Source organism: Triticum aestivum, chromosome 4B (assembly GCF_018294505.1).
Source record: "Triticum aestivum cultivar Chinese Spring chromosome 4B, IWGSC CS RefSeq v2.1, whole genome shotgun sequence".
Classification (NCBI taxonomy): domain Eukaryota; kingdom Viridiplantae; phylum Streptophyta; class Magnoliopsida; order Poales; family Poaceae; genus Triticum; species Triticum aestivum.
Genome location: NC_057804.1, coordinates 160453850 through 160466255, shown reverse-complemented (window position 1 = coordinate 160466255; position 12406 = coordinate 160453850).

The window sequence follows — 12406 nt, the reverse complement described above, 5'->3', positions numbered from 1 at the left end:
ATCTCAGCACTATAAATTCTCATATATTCCCCATATACCATAGGGCACACCACAAATACTTTTCCGCCGCCGCAAGCTTCTGTTCCCGTGAGATCCCATCTTGGGGCCGTTTCTGGCACTCCGCCGGAGGGGGATTCGATCACATAGGGCATCTACATCAACGTTGCCGCCCTTCTGCTGAAGCGTGAGTAGTTTACCACAAACCTAAGGCTTCATAGCTAGTAGATAGATAGCTTCTTCTCTCTCATTAATCTTCATAACAATGTTCTCCTCGATGTTCTTGGAGTTCTATCCGATATAATATTCTTTTGCGATGCGTTTGTTGAGATTCGATGAACTGTGGATTTATGATCAGATTATCTATGAATATTATTTGAGTCTTATCTAAACTCCTTTATGCATGATTAAGATATCTTTGTATTTCTATTCGAACTATTGGTTTGGTTTGGCCAACTAGATTGGTTTTTCTTGCAATGGGAGAGTTGCTTAGTTTTGTGTTCAATCTTGCGCTGTCCTCACCCAGTGATGGAGGGTGTAGCATGTTGGGGAACGTTGCATGGGAAACAAAAAAATTCGTCCTCTCACCAAGATCCAATATAGGAGATGACCATCTACGAGAGGAGAGATTGGATCTACATACCCTAGTAGATCGCTAAGCAGAAGCGTTAGGAAATGCGGTTGATGTAGTCGAACGTCTTTGTGATCCAATCACGATCCGTCCCGCAAACTCCCGATCCAAGTGCGGAATGGACGGCACCTCCATGTTGAACACACGTATGACTTGATGATGCCTTCACCACCTCGATCTAGTGAGCGATGGTGAAGTAGTAGGTCGATTCCTCTGGCAGCACGACGGCATGGTGGTGGTGGTGATCGTAGAATCTCAACAGAGCTTTGCTAAGCACTACGTAGAGGAAGAGGGATGCGAGGGAGAGGAGAGGTAGCGCTGTGGTGTGGAGATGTGCTCTGGGGTGCGGCTTCCCTCGCTCTACCTCTCTATATATAGGGAAAGGAAGGAGGGGGTCGCGCCCCTAGGGTTTCCCATACTAAGGCGGCGGCCAGGGCAGATGGGATCTCCCCAAGGGTGACTTGCCCCCCAAGACGGGAGGTGAGAAGCCCTAGGGGGCCTCCACCAACCCTCCTAGTTATGAGAGATGGGGTGAGGGGGGCGCTCAGCCCCTTAGTGGGATGGTTTGCCCCATCCCCTTGGCCCATGGGGCCCCCAAGACTTGCCCCCCCCCCAAACCCCTTTCAGTGACGCTGGTCATCACCCAGTACCCCCGGAACAATTCCGGACTCCAATACCATTCGTCCAATATATCAATCCTCACCTCCGGACCATTCCAGAGGTCCTCATCACGTCTGTGATCCCATCCAGGAGTCCGAACAACCTTTGGTGACCACCATAATGACTGAACTATACTTATATCGTCACCAAACATTAAGTGTGTAGACCCTGTGGGTTCGAGAACTAGGCAGACATGATCGAGACACCTCTATGGTCAATAACCAATAGCGGGACCAAGATTCCCATAATGGTTCCTACATATTCTATTAATATCTTATCAGTCAAACCTTGGTGCCAAGGATTTAGCTAATCCTGTATGCAGTTCCCTTTGTCTATCAGTATGTTACTTACCCGAGATTTGATTGTCGGTATCTTGTCGGATTTCGGGTTGCGGCAGACCCTTGAGGTTCGAACTCTGGGGTGCGCACGAAGATCTTTCCCCTACCGGCTCACGTTTCTGAGGCTCGCAAGGGATCTAGGCTAGGAACAAGAACACACAAGGGACACGAGGTTTATACTAGTTCAGGCCACCATTCTGGTGTAATACCCTACTCCAGTGTGTGGTGGGGTGGATTGCCTCAGGGGCTGATGATGAACAATAGAAAGGGAGAACAGCCTCGCGAGGGCTGTTCTTGAGCGGGTGCGATGAACTTCTTGGGTGAGTTCAGTCACCTCTCTCTAGTGTATGCGTGATCTGGATCCCCTAGATCGATGCCTCTACTCTGTGGTGGGTAGCTCTATTTATAGAGGGAGGCCCTGGGCCTCTTCCCAAAACAATGAGTGGGAAAGGCGCCAACAATTGGCCATTTTGAAGGGGAACATCTAGTACACTTATCTGACTAAAGTTGGTCTTCGGCTGCCAAAGGCACTGACGATAACGCTGTCCTGGGCTCCATGATGACCTCCATCCTGCCGTTCTACTGGTCTTGGTCTTGTTGCACCGAAACTGTAACCTTTGCCTGATGCCTTGGCATGTGCTTGCCCCCTTTGCACCGAAGGGGAAACAAGGACACTGCGCAGGCCGGCGCCCGCCTGGTACCCGCCTGGTCTTGATTGTCATGGCTTGCGTCACGGGTACCTCGCAAGGTACCCTGCCTTGATCTCTCTACCTTCTCGCGAGCCTGCCTAATGAGGCTGGTCCTGACGAAGCTTCCTGTTATCCGCCCAGCGAGACTTGGCCCCTCGCGAGGGTCTTGAGCTTGAGCTGATGAAGCTGGGCTGCACTGGGCCCCCACTTGAGCCACACCGCAGGCCGCAGGCAGGCAAGTTTGGGGACCCTCGTTCCCAGAAAGCCGACAGTAGCCCCCGGGCCCAAGGCGCGCCCGGACTTGGCTTAGCAGAGAAGCGAAGGGGTAAGTGCGAAGCGCCGCGGGCCCTAATAGCCTGCGGCCTTGGACGCCGCGTGGAGATTGATTGGACTTGAGCGTCTCCGCTTCCCCACGATGCCCCGAAAACCGCATGACTTGACAAGTCCCTACATGCAAAAACGGGTCATGATTACCTGCGATGATGGAGGCCGGCGGTTGGCCTTCTCCGGCTATAAGTACGGAACGACGCGAGCCCCTTCAGTCTATTCCTTCTTGCTACTCCTTTCTCTCCATCCCGGCTACTCGCCACTCCCATGGCTCCGCCGAAGAGGTTCTCGGCCGCGGAGAAGGGAAAGGCTCGTCAGAAGGGCCTGACTCTCCTTCGATCAAGCGCGGTCGGGGCCGCCCTCGCAAGCATCATGTGGCCCCCGTAGTGGTTTCCCATAGTCGTGGAGGCGGTCCCCTGCACGGTGATGAGCGCCCGGTTGCAGATGGGAGGCACGCCGTAGCTGCGCAACCCCCCAGGATGCGCTTCCGCTTGGCGGAGGTTCTGCCGGAGTTCGTCATGTGGTCGGCGGACCCAACCAGCACCTGGCTCTAGCTCCCCCGCTTCTTTGTAGGTGAACTTCCGGCAGGCGCTCTGGGCGGCCTCTGGCTTGAGGCGGACGGTTGCTGCAGCAGGGCCTCCTGGGCTTCGCTGGAGGTCTCCGTCGCCGGGGATGCAGCCCTGACCCGCGGCTGGCAAAGGTTTGCCCGCGCGCGTGGCCTGAACCAGAGGTGCACCCTGCACTTTAAGTTTGACGACGATGCCACCCTCTACGTGAGGGTGTTCTGGGAAGACAGCCGTCGTGCTGGGTGCTGCCCCAAAGATGATGACTACGGCCGTGTGCCCAGCCCCGGTGTTGATCATGACAAAGATGGTGGCAGGCGCGTGGGCAGCGGCGCTCGGGGCTCGCCAAGCTTCGGCGACTTTCCTTCGGATAGCAGCTCCTCAAGCGGTGGCCGCGACTAGCCCCCACGCCGTCGCGCCCGCCTGGGGGAAGGTAGCGGGTCAGTCCACTGTCGCGCCCCGGTGAAGTGAGAGCAGGGATCTGACTAAGCTCCATAGGCAGTGCGAGCCCTCGCCGCGAGTTGGTGCCGAGCAAGTCGTGCCTGTTTCGTTTTTCTTCCTTTCATGCGCAAGAAAATAAAGTAGTATTGGGCCCCGCAGGGCGTGTTTATCTGTTGCTGTTAATTATCGTGCTGTTCCCGCTATTTCTGTGTTATTTTTCCGTGTCGCGTGCCCGTGTGCGGGAACTACTTAGCTCGGGGAGGCTTGTCGTGGTCTTCGCCTCCTGAGGCCGAGGCCTCACCGTGCACTTCATGTCCTGCAAGGATTAGTCAGGAGGGGTAGCTTCCGGTCTTGGTTGCGGGGGTGACTGACCCAGGTCCTATGCTCGCGTCGCGATGCCCATGGGGCACGGACTGGGAAGTGTGCTCCCGTGGCGGACTTGGATAGGAAAGCTTCAAACGACCGGGGCAGAAGACACTCGCGAGGGTGCCCGTGTACCTCCCTCGCGAGACTTGCGCGAGAGAAAACGAGGCAAGTGAGTGAAAAAGACAAAGATTCACAAGCTAGAGACGGCAACAGCTCCAATAAAACTTCAAATAGGAACGATCAAGCCAACTGCAGAAAGCAAATGAAAAAGCCGAGTCCGGCACCTAATCTAGTCTTTGACGTCTTCTCACTAGCGCGGAGCTAAGTGCTGCCACTGGGCGTGGGCAAGAGCCCCCGAGGCCCAAAGGCGGCACTCCGGAGACTCCGGGGCATGTACAACCCCACTCATTATTACGTGAGAGTGTCATGGGCGGCGAGCTTCACAGGCATTGGCCTTCTTCACAAGCACCGGCCTTTTCCAAAATGCAACACCTTCACAGGCATTGGCCTTCTTCACAGGCACCGGGCCTTCCCCAAAATGCAGCAGCTTCAGAGGCATTGGCCTTCTTCATAGGCACCGGGCCTTCCCCAAAATGCGGCAGCTTCACAGGCATTGGCCTTCTTCACAGGCACCAGGCCTTTTCCATAGGCACTGGGCCTCGCTCAGGGGTAGAACCTTCGGAGATGTTGAATGTTCCATGCGTTCTTGATGGGCACCCCCTCATGGGTCTCCAAGCGCGTGGAGCCGGCCCTGGAAACATGAACAACCTTGAATGGGCCCTCCCACATGGGAGAGAGCTTGTGCAACCCCTCCCTGGAGAGGACCCGTCTAAGCACGAGGTCCCCTACCTCAAGAGTTATGGGGTGGATGTTGCGGCTGTGGTATGTCACAGCGCCTGTTGATACCTTGCCGCTCGCAGTGCGGCCTCTCGACGGCATTCCACCCCCAGCACGAGGTCCGTCCCCCGCATGGCGTCTTGCTGCGTCTCGTCGAACGCCAGGACCCGTGCGGAACGACGCCTGACCTCATGAGGGAGGATGGCGTCAGCTCCGTAGACGAGGAAGAACGGGGTCTCGCCAGTCGGCTTGGCCGCGGTCGTGCGGATAGACCACATCACAGACTAGAGCTCGTCGTACCAGCCCCTGCCACAGGCCTCCAGCTTCTTCTTGAAGGTCCTGGTTTTGAGGCCCCTCAGGACCTCCGCGTTGGCTCGCTCGGCCTGGCCGTTGCTCCGGGGGTGTGCTACGAAGCGTAGCATATCTGCATTCCAAGGTTAGCACAGTATGTTTTGAAGAGATTACTGGTGAATTGTGAACCGTTGTCGGTGATGATGCGGTAAGGCACCCCAAATCGGCTCAGGAGGCCCTTGATGAACTTGACTGCGGAGCCCGCTGGGATGGTGCGGACAGCTTCCACCTCAGCCCACTTGGTGAACTTGTCCACGGCGACATAGAGGTAGCAATAGCCCCATGGCGCCCGAGGGAACGAGCCCAGAATGTCCAGCCCCCAAACTGCGAACGGCCATGAGAGGGGTATAGTCTGCAGACCCCCCGCCAGCTGATGGATCTACTTGGCGTGGAATTGGCAGGCCTCACAAGCCTTCACCAGCTCAACGGCGTCACTGAGTGCTGTGGGCCAGTAGAATGCATTGTGGAACGCCTTGCCAACGAGGGTTCGTGATGATGAGTGATGCCCATAGTCTCCACCGTGTATGTCTGCCAACAGCTCCTTCCCTTGCTCTCTGGAAATGCAATGTAGGGACATGTCATTTGGTCGCCTCCGGTAGAGCTCTCCATCCTTGACGCAATAGGCCGTGGCCTGCCGCGCCACACGCTCCGCATCCTCCTCCTTCTCCGACAGGGTCCCTTGCGCCAAGTAGTTCTTGAGCTCTGTGATCCAACATCCTTCATGAGGCTCCATCGCCAGGAGCAGGCGTGCCCCTGAGGCCGGCCACAGGCCGGGGCTCCCGAGGCAGGCGGCTGAGGGAGCTCCTCCCGAGGTTGCGCCGTGCTTGATAGGGATGGTGCCACCGAGGGCTTGAAGAGTCGCTCCTCGAAGACGCCAGGCTCCTGAGGCAGCAGCCTGGATGCCCTCTTGGCGATGTCATCAACCTCCTGATTGGTGCCGCGAGGCAAATGCTGCAACTCTAGCCCCCAGAACTGTTTCTCCATCCTGCGAACCTCTGCGAGGTAGGCTTCCATGTGCTCGTCCTTCGGCTCGTATATCTTGTTGGAGAAGTTGACGAGGAGTTGCGAATCGCCCTTGATGATGAGGCACTTTACCCCCAATGCGACTACGGCTTTCAGGCCAGCTATCAGGCCTTCATACTCTGCTATGTTGCTGGAGACCTTTTCTCCGTGCTGGCAACAGAGTTGTATGGCATAGTAGAGCTTGTCTTGAGTAGGAGATACGAGCACTGCGCCGGCCCCCGCGCCATGTCAGGAGAATGCCCCGTCGATGTAAATGACCCAGCCATCTGGTGCCTCGTTCCCGGGGAAAGTGATCGGTCCTCACCTGCCTCGAGGCCCGGCGCCTCTGCCCATTCTGCCATGAAATCTGCAAGTGCGGCTCCCTTGATGACTCTGGTCGTGCTGAATTCTAGCTGAAATGCTTGCAGTTTGATGTTCCATTCAGCGACTCTTCCAGCTGAGTTGGAGCTCCTGAGTACCCTTTCCAAGGGGTATGCTGAGACGACCTTGATGGGATGGCCTTGGAAGTAGTGCCGTAGCTTGCGTGAGGCTACCAATAGCGCGAGGAAGAGTTTTTGAGGCATGGGCTACCACACCCTTGCGTCCCGTAGCACCGTGCTAACAAAGTACACGGGGTGCTCGACGAGGTTGAGGGTGCTGGCGCTGCTTGCATCCTCCGGAGGTTGGGGCGTCTCCTGAGACGACGGAGCCCCCAGCGCTTGATTGCTTGGAGAGGCCTCTTCTACTCCGGGTGCGCTCCCCTACTACGGCTGATCCTTTTCGGCTGCGGTTGCGGTCTTCATGAGGCTTTCTTGGCTTCGCTTTGCTTCGGGCCGGACGGTTGCTATGGCCTTTGGTCCGATGCTCCTCCGTAACCGCCACCAGGGCTGCGCTAGCGGAGTAGGGGGTGGCTGCAAGGTAGAGCACCAGGGGCTCCTGAGGACGCGGAGCTACCATCACCGGAGGGCTGGTAAGGTACCTCTTGAGATCTTGGAATGCCTTGTAGGCCTCTTCAGTCCATTCGAAGGGGCCCTTCTTCTTCATCAGCTTGAAGAAGGGAAGTGCTTATTCCCCTAGCTTGTAGATGAAGCGTCCTAACGCGGTTACACGCCCGGTGAGCTTCTGCATTTCTCTGAGGGTCTACGGCGGGATCATGTCTTCGACTGGTTTGACCTTCTCCGGGTTGGCCTCGATGCCCCTGTGGGACACGAGGAAACCCAGGAGCTTGCCCGAGGGGACTCCAAACATGCACTTCTCCGGGTTGAGCCGCAGGTCCACTTCATTGAGGCTCGCGAAGGATTCTTCCAAGTCCTGTATCAGGGTTTTTGCCGACCGAGACTTCACCACAATGTCATCGACGTAAGCCTCAGCGTTCCTCCGGAGCTGCCGGCCCAAGGCGATGTGCATCAGCCGCTAAAAGGTCGCACCTACGTTGCGCAACCCAAATGGCATGCATGTATAGTAGTACACCCACATGGGGTCAGGAAAGCCATTTTTTCCATGTCTTCTACCGCCATCTTGATGTGGTGATAGCCCAGAAGGCATCTAGGAAGCACAACAGGTCACACTCAGCGGTGGAGTCGACACTGAAAGGTGGACCTCGCGAATAACCCCTGCTGCCTCGAGCTTGCGGGTCTCTTGGACGATAAAAGCTTGTTTCTCAGTGGACTGCCGCCTCGCCTTCTGCTTCACGGGGCGCACGTTGGGGCACACGTTGAGGTGATGCTCAATCACACCCCTCGGGACCCCTGCTAGCTGATCAGGTTCCCATGCGAACACCTTCTTCTTCGTGCGCAGGAACTTCACCAAGGCCTCCTCCTGCTCCGGTTCGAGGTTTGCGACTATGGTGAAGGTGGCGTTAGTGGATCCGTCCTCGTCGACTGGTACCTGCTTGGTCTCCGCCTTGTCTTGGGTGAATAGCTGCTTCTTCTTAGCTGGCGCAGCCCCCTTGGGCTCGAGGGCGTCAGCGATGGAGGGCTGCGCCACCGCGGCCATCTTGAAAGCAAGCTTGAGCGCCTGCAGTGCATCTCTTGTGTTTCCTGACACGGTAAGGACGCTGCTGCTCCCGGGCATCTTCATGAGGTTGTACGCCGAGTGAGTTGCTGCCATGAACCGGGCCAGGGCCGGGTAGCCGAGGATGGAGTTGTAGGGGAGGACGATGGGGGCGATGTTGAAGTCGATCAGCTCTGTGCGGAAGTTGTCGTAGGTGCCGAAGGTCACCGGGAGGCAAATCAGTCCCAAGGAGGCGGTGGAACTGACTCCGAAACCGAGAAAGGCCTGGTGGGCTGAAGCCGCTCTAGTGGCACGTGAAGGAGGCTAAAGGCCTCCATAGAGAGCACGTTGAGGCCGGCACCGCCATCGATAAGGGTCCTGGTGACGACCACTTGGCAGATGGTGGGGGTGCACAGCATCGGGAGCGCATCCGAACCGGCGGGGTTGGAGGGGTGATCGTCCGAGTTGAAGGTCAGATTAGCCTCGGGCGCCACCCAGCACTGGGGGGCTTCTCGGCACTTGGAGGCGGTGCTAATCTGGCGGGTGAATGGCTTGATGTGGTGGCTCGAAGTTGGCGCCTGTGAGCCGCCTAGGAGAGCTGCGATGACCGGGGGCACTGGCACGGCGTAATGGGCGAGGAAGAGGTCACGCAGCTCCCCCTAGGAGGTCACAGAAGCCATCGGTAGGTGGAGCAGCCAGATGCGCGGAACACCGGTGAGGGCCATGGGAAACCAGTTGGCCATCGCCCTGTCGTTGCCCCCGGTCTTGAGGACGGCCTCCTCGTATGCCAGCAGGAAAACCAGCGGATTCGTCGCACCGTTGTAGCACGGCGGCATATCGGGCTTGAACTTGTGTGGCCACTCCACCTGTCGCAAGGCGGGGGCCAAGGCTCGGAGCCCCCTGGCCCTAGTGCCGGCATCGGCTGCTGGAGCGGGCGGCGCGTTGTCAGCCATGAGGGCGACACGCGATGTTGGTGGAGAGCGGTTCGTCGGAAGGGAGAACTTCAGCGTACCCCTACCTGGCGCGCCAAATGTCAGATTTCGGGTTCCGGCAGACCCTTGAGGTTCGAACTCTGGGGTGCGCACGAAGATCTTTCCCCTATCGGCTCACGTTTCTGAGGCTCGCAAGGGATCTAGGCTAGGAAGAAGAACACACAAGGGGCACGAGGTTTATACTGGTTCAGGCCACCATTGTGGTGTAATACCCTACTCCAGTGTGTGGTGTGGTGCATTTCCTCAGGAGCTGATGATGAACAATACAAACGGAGAACAGCCTCGCGAGGACTGTTCTTGAGCTGGTGCGATGAACTGCTTGGGTGAGTTCAGTCGCCTCTCTCTAGTCTATGCGTGATCTGGATCCCCTAGATCGATGCCTCTACTCTGTGGTGGCTAGCTCTATTTATAGAGGGAGGCCCTAGGCCTCTTCCCAAAACAATGAGCGGGAAGGGCGCCAACAATTGGCCATTTTGAAGGGGAATATCTAGTACACTTATCCTGACTAAAGTTGGTCTTCGACTGCCAAAGGCTCTGACGATGACGCTGTCCTGGGCTCCATGATGACCTCCATCCTGCCATTCTGCTGGTCTTGGTCTTGTTGCACCGAAACGGTAACCTTTGCCTGATGCCTTGGCCTGTGCTTGCCCCCTTTGCATCGAAGGGGAAACAAGGACACTACGCAGGCCGGCGCCCGCCTGGCGCCCGCCTGGTCTCGATCGTCATGGCTAGTGTCACGGGCACCTCGCGAGGTACCCTGCCTTGATTTGTCCGCATCCTCGTGAGCCTGCCTGATGAGGCTGCTCCTGAGGAAGCTTACTGTCGTCCGCCCCGCGAGGCTTCGCCCCTCGCGAGGGTCTTGAGCTTGAGCTGATGAAGCTGGGCTGCACTGGGCCCCCACTTGAGCCACGCCGCAGGCCGCAGGCAGGCAAGTCTGGGGACCCACGTTCCCACAACGCTGACATATCTCCATACCTAGTTGAATCTCGTTACTGGCAAGTCTCTTTACTCATTCCGTAATACAAGATCACGTGGCTAACTCATTAGTCACATTGCTCGCAATCTTACTGTGATGTTGTATTACCGAGTGGGTCCTGAGATACCTCTGCGTCATATGGAGTGACAAATCCCAGTCTTGATCCATGCCAACTCAACGGACACCCTCGAAGATACCTGTAGAGCACCTTTATAGTCACCCAGTTATGTTCTGATGTTTCGTACACACAAGGTATTCCTCTGGTATCCGTGAGTTGCATGATCTCATGGTCATAGGAACATATATACTTGACATGTAGAAAACGGTAGCAACAAACTTGATACGATCATATGCTACATTTATAGTTTGGGTCTTGTCCATCACATCATTCTCCTAATCATGTGATCTCACTGGTACGCGTCAGTGCTATACAAACAGTTTTTAACCCCTTTCCGCTGTGGCATTTGGAACCGTCGCCTACTGAGTGACAGACAGGGGGGTCCTTCTCACACGACTCAGAAACCATCGGGGATCGGGAGCCTTGATGCATACAGTTGCCCCTATATAACCGTTTCTGATGTCTCGCATATCCGAAACGTTTCATCCTTGCTACTCATTTGTGCTCGCATTTCCATCATAGTCAGAATTTTGTGGTTTTACCTAAACCCAGACAGATTCTAGGCACAGGAGTTTTCTAGGCACGTACCAAACTGGCTCTACATTTACGATGCCTGGCACATCACAAATAGTTCATGATTATAAACCATGTATGATAGGTAGACATTCACACACATTTAGTTTTCCCGCACCATATGTGATAGTGTCTGACATCACACATGCTTTGCAAACAGAAACTGTGTGCATTGTTACACATGTTTCCACTCCGTGAACCGTGTCGGATTATGATGTATATCACACACGTTGTTGCTTTAAGAACAGTGTGCGTCGTAACGACCTACACACCGTAATTTTGCCCTAATTTAATTGCTGCTATTTAAAATTGTACCAAATTTAAACTTGAAAGTAGGCTATAGATTTATTCATTTCCATCAGGTTCAAACAACCAATGCATTATTCAATTCACAGGTACATATGTTTAAGAATTACATAAGAACCAAATAAAGAATGATGAACCAGGGTTCTATACTTGTTCTATTACAGATGGTATAGAAAGAGGCGACATACATTATGGTTCTTGAACAAGGTGAAGCGGAATGGCCCTAATGTGCTCTCCTGGATGCAGAAGGCACACACCACTCTAGTCCAACCCCTTGTGATGGCCGGCAGCCAATCATGTAGTTTGAGAGGTAATCTTAAGTAAACTTCTTCAGGATCCACTACAAATGAAAAAAGATTCAGACATTGTCATCTAACACAACTCCTTACGGGTAGTAAAAAGAAGGCTACATGGTTCTTACTTACCATCCTGCAGTTCACTGTTGTCTTTCATAAAGTGTAACCATATAGTTTGATTGTCATCTTTTGACCCATTTTAATAACAATCTTTATCAGTTTCATCACTTGATGCTGGTTCATGAATATGTCATTGCCCCATACGCAGAAAGGGTCGAAGTGAGGATCTTTGGCAATGACATGTGTACCTAAAGCACCAAGTTAATATTAGAAGCTAAACAACAATGGCAAAATGATGTAGTACAACACTCCCTCCATCCCATTATATAAGATTTTATACACGTATATCTAGACATCATTAGAACATTAAGGTAACACGAACATTAAGGTAAGATTCTTCCTTGTTGCTATGTAGCCCGGGATTGCATATTTAGTCATTCAGTACAATTCATATTGCTATGTAGCCTCAGATATATTAAATATGGCCCTAGTTAACATACTGATAAATGGGTTACAGATATATTCAGTGAAATGTCCGATTCGACGATAAATCCCTTATCAGCCCCCAAGCTGTATGGTACCAGCTACCGAGATACTGAACAGTGAGTACATATAAGCAATGCGATGAAACTGTTATTGATGAAATTGAATTGCACAGCAAATAGTTGCACATATAGAGCATCACATTGTGAAGAACAGAAATAATCAAGGCATAAGGCCATATCTAGCCGATCCTTTAAAAGTTAAAGGACTAAACAATTAGTGGATATAATATATATATATATATATATATATATATATATACTCCAGCAATTTTTGGCCATTTCTAGTTGATCGCCTAAACTTAATGTTCTAAACTTCAATTTGATCAAGTTCAAAGCAGGTTCAACC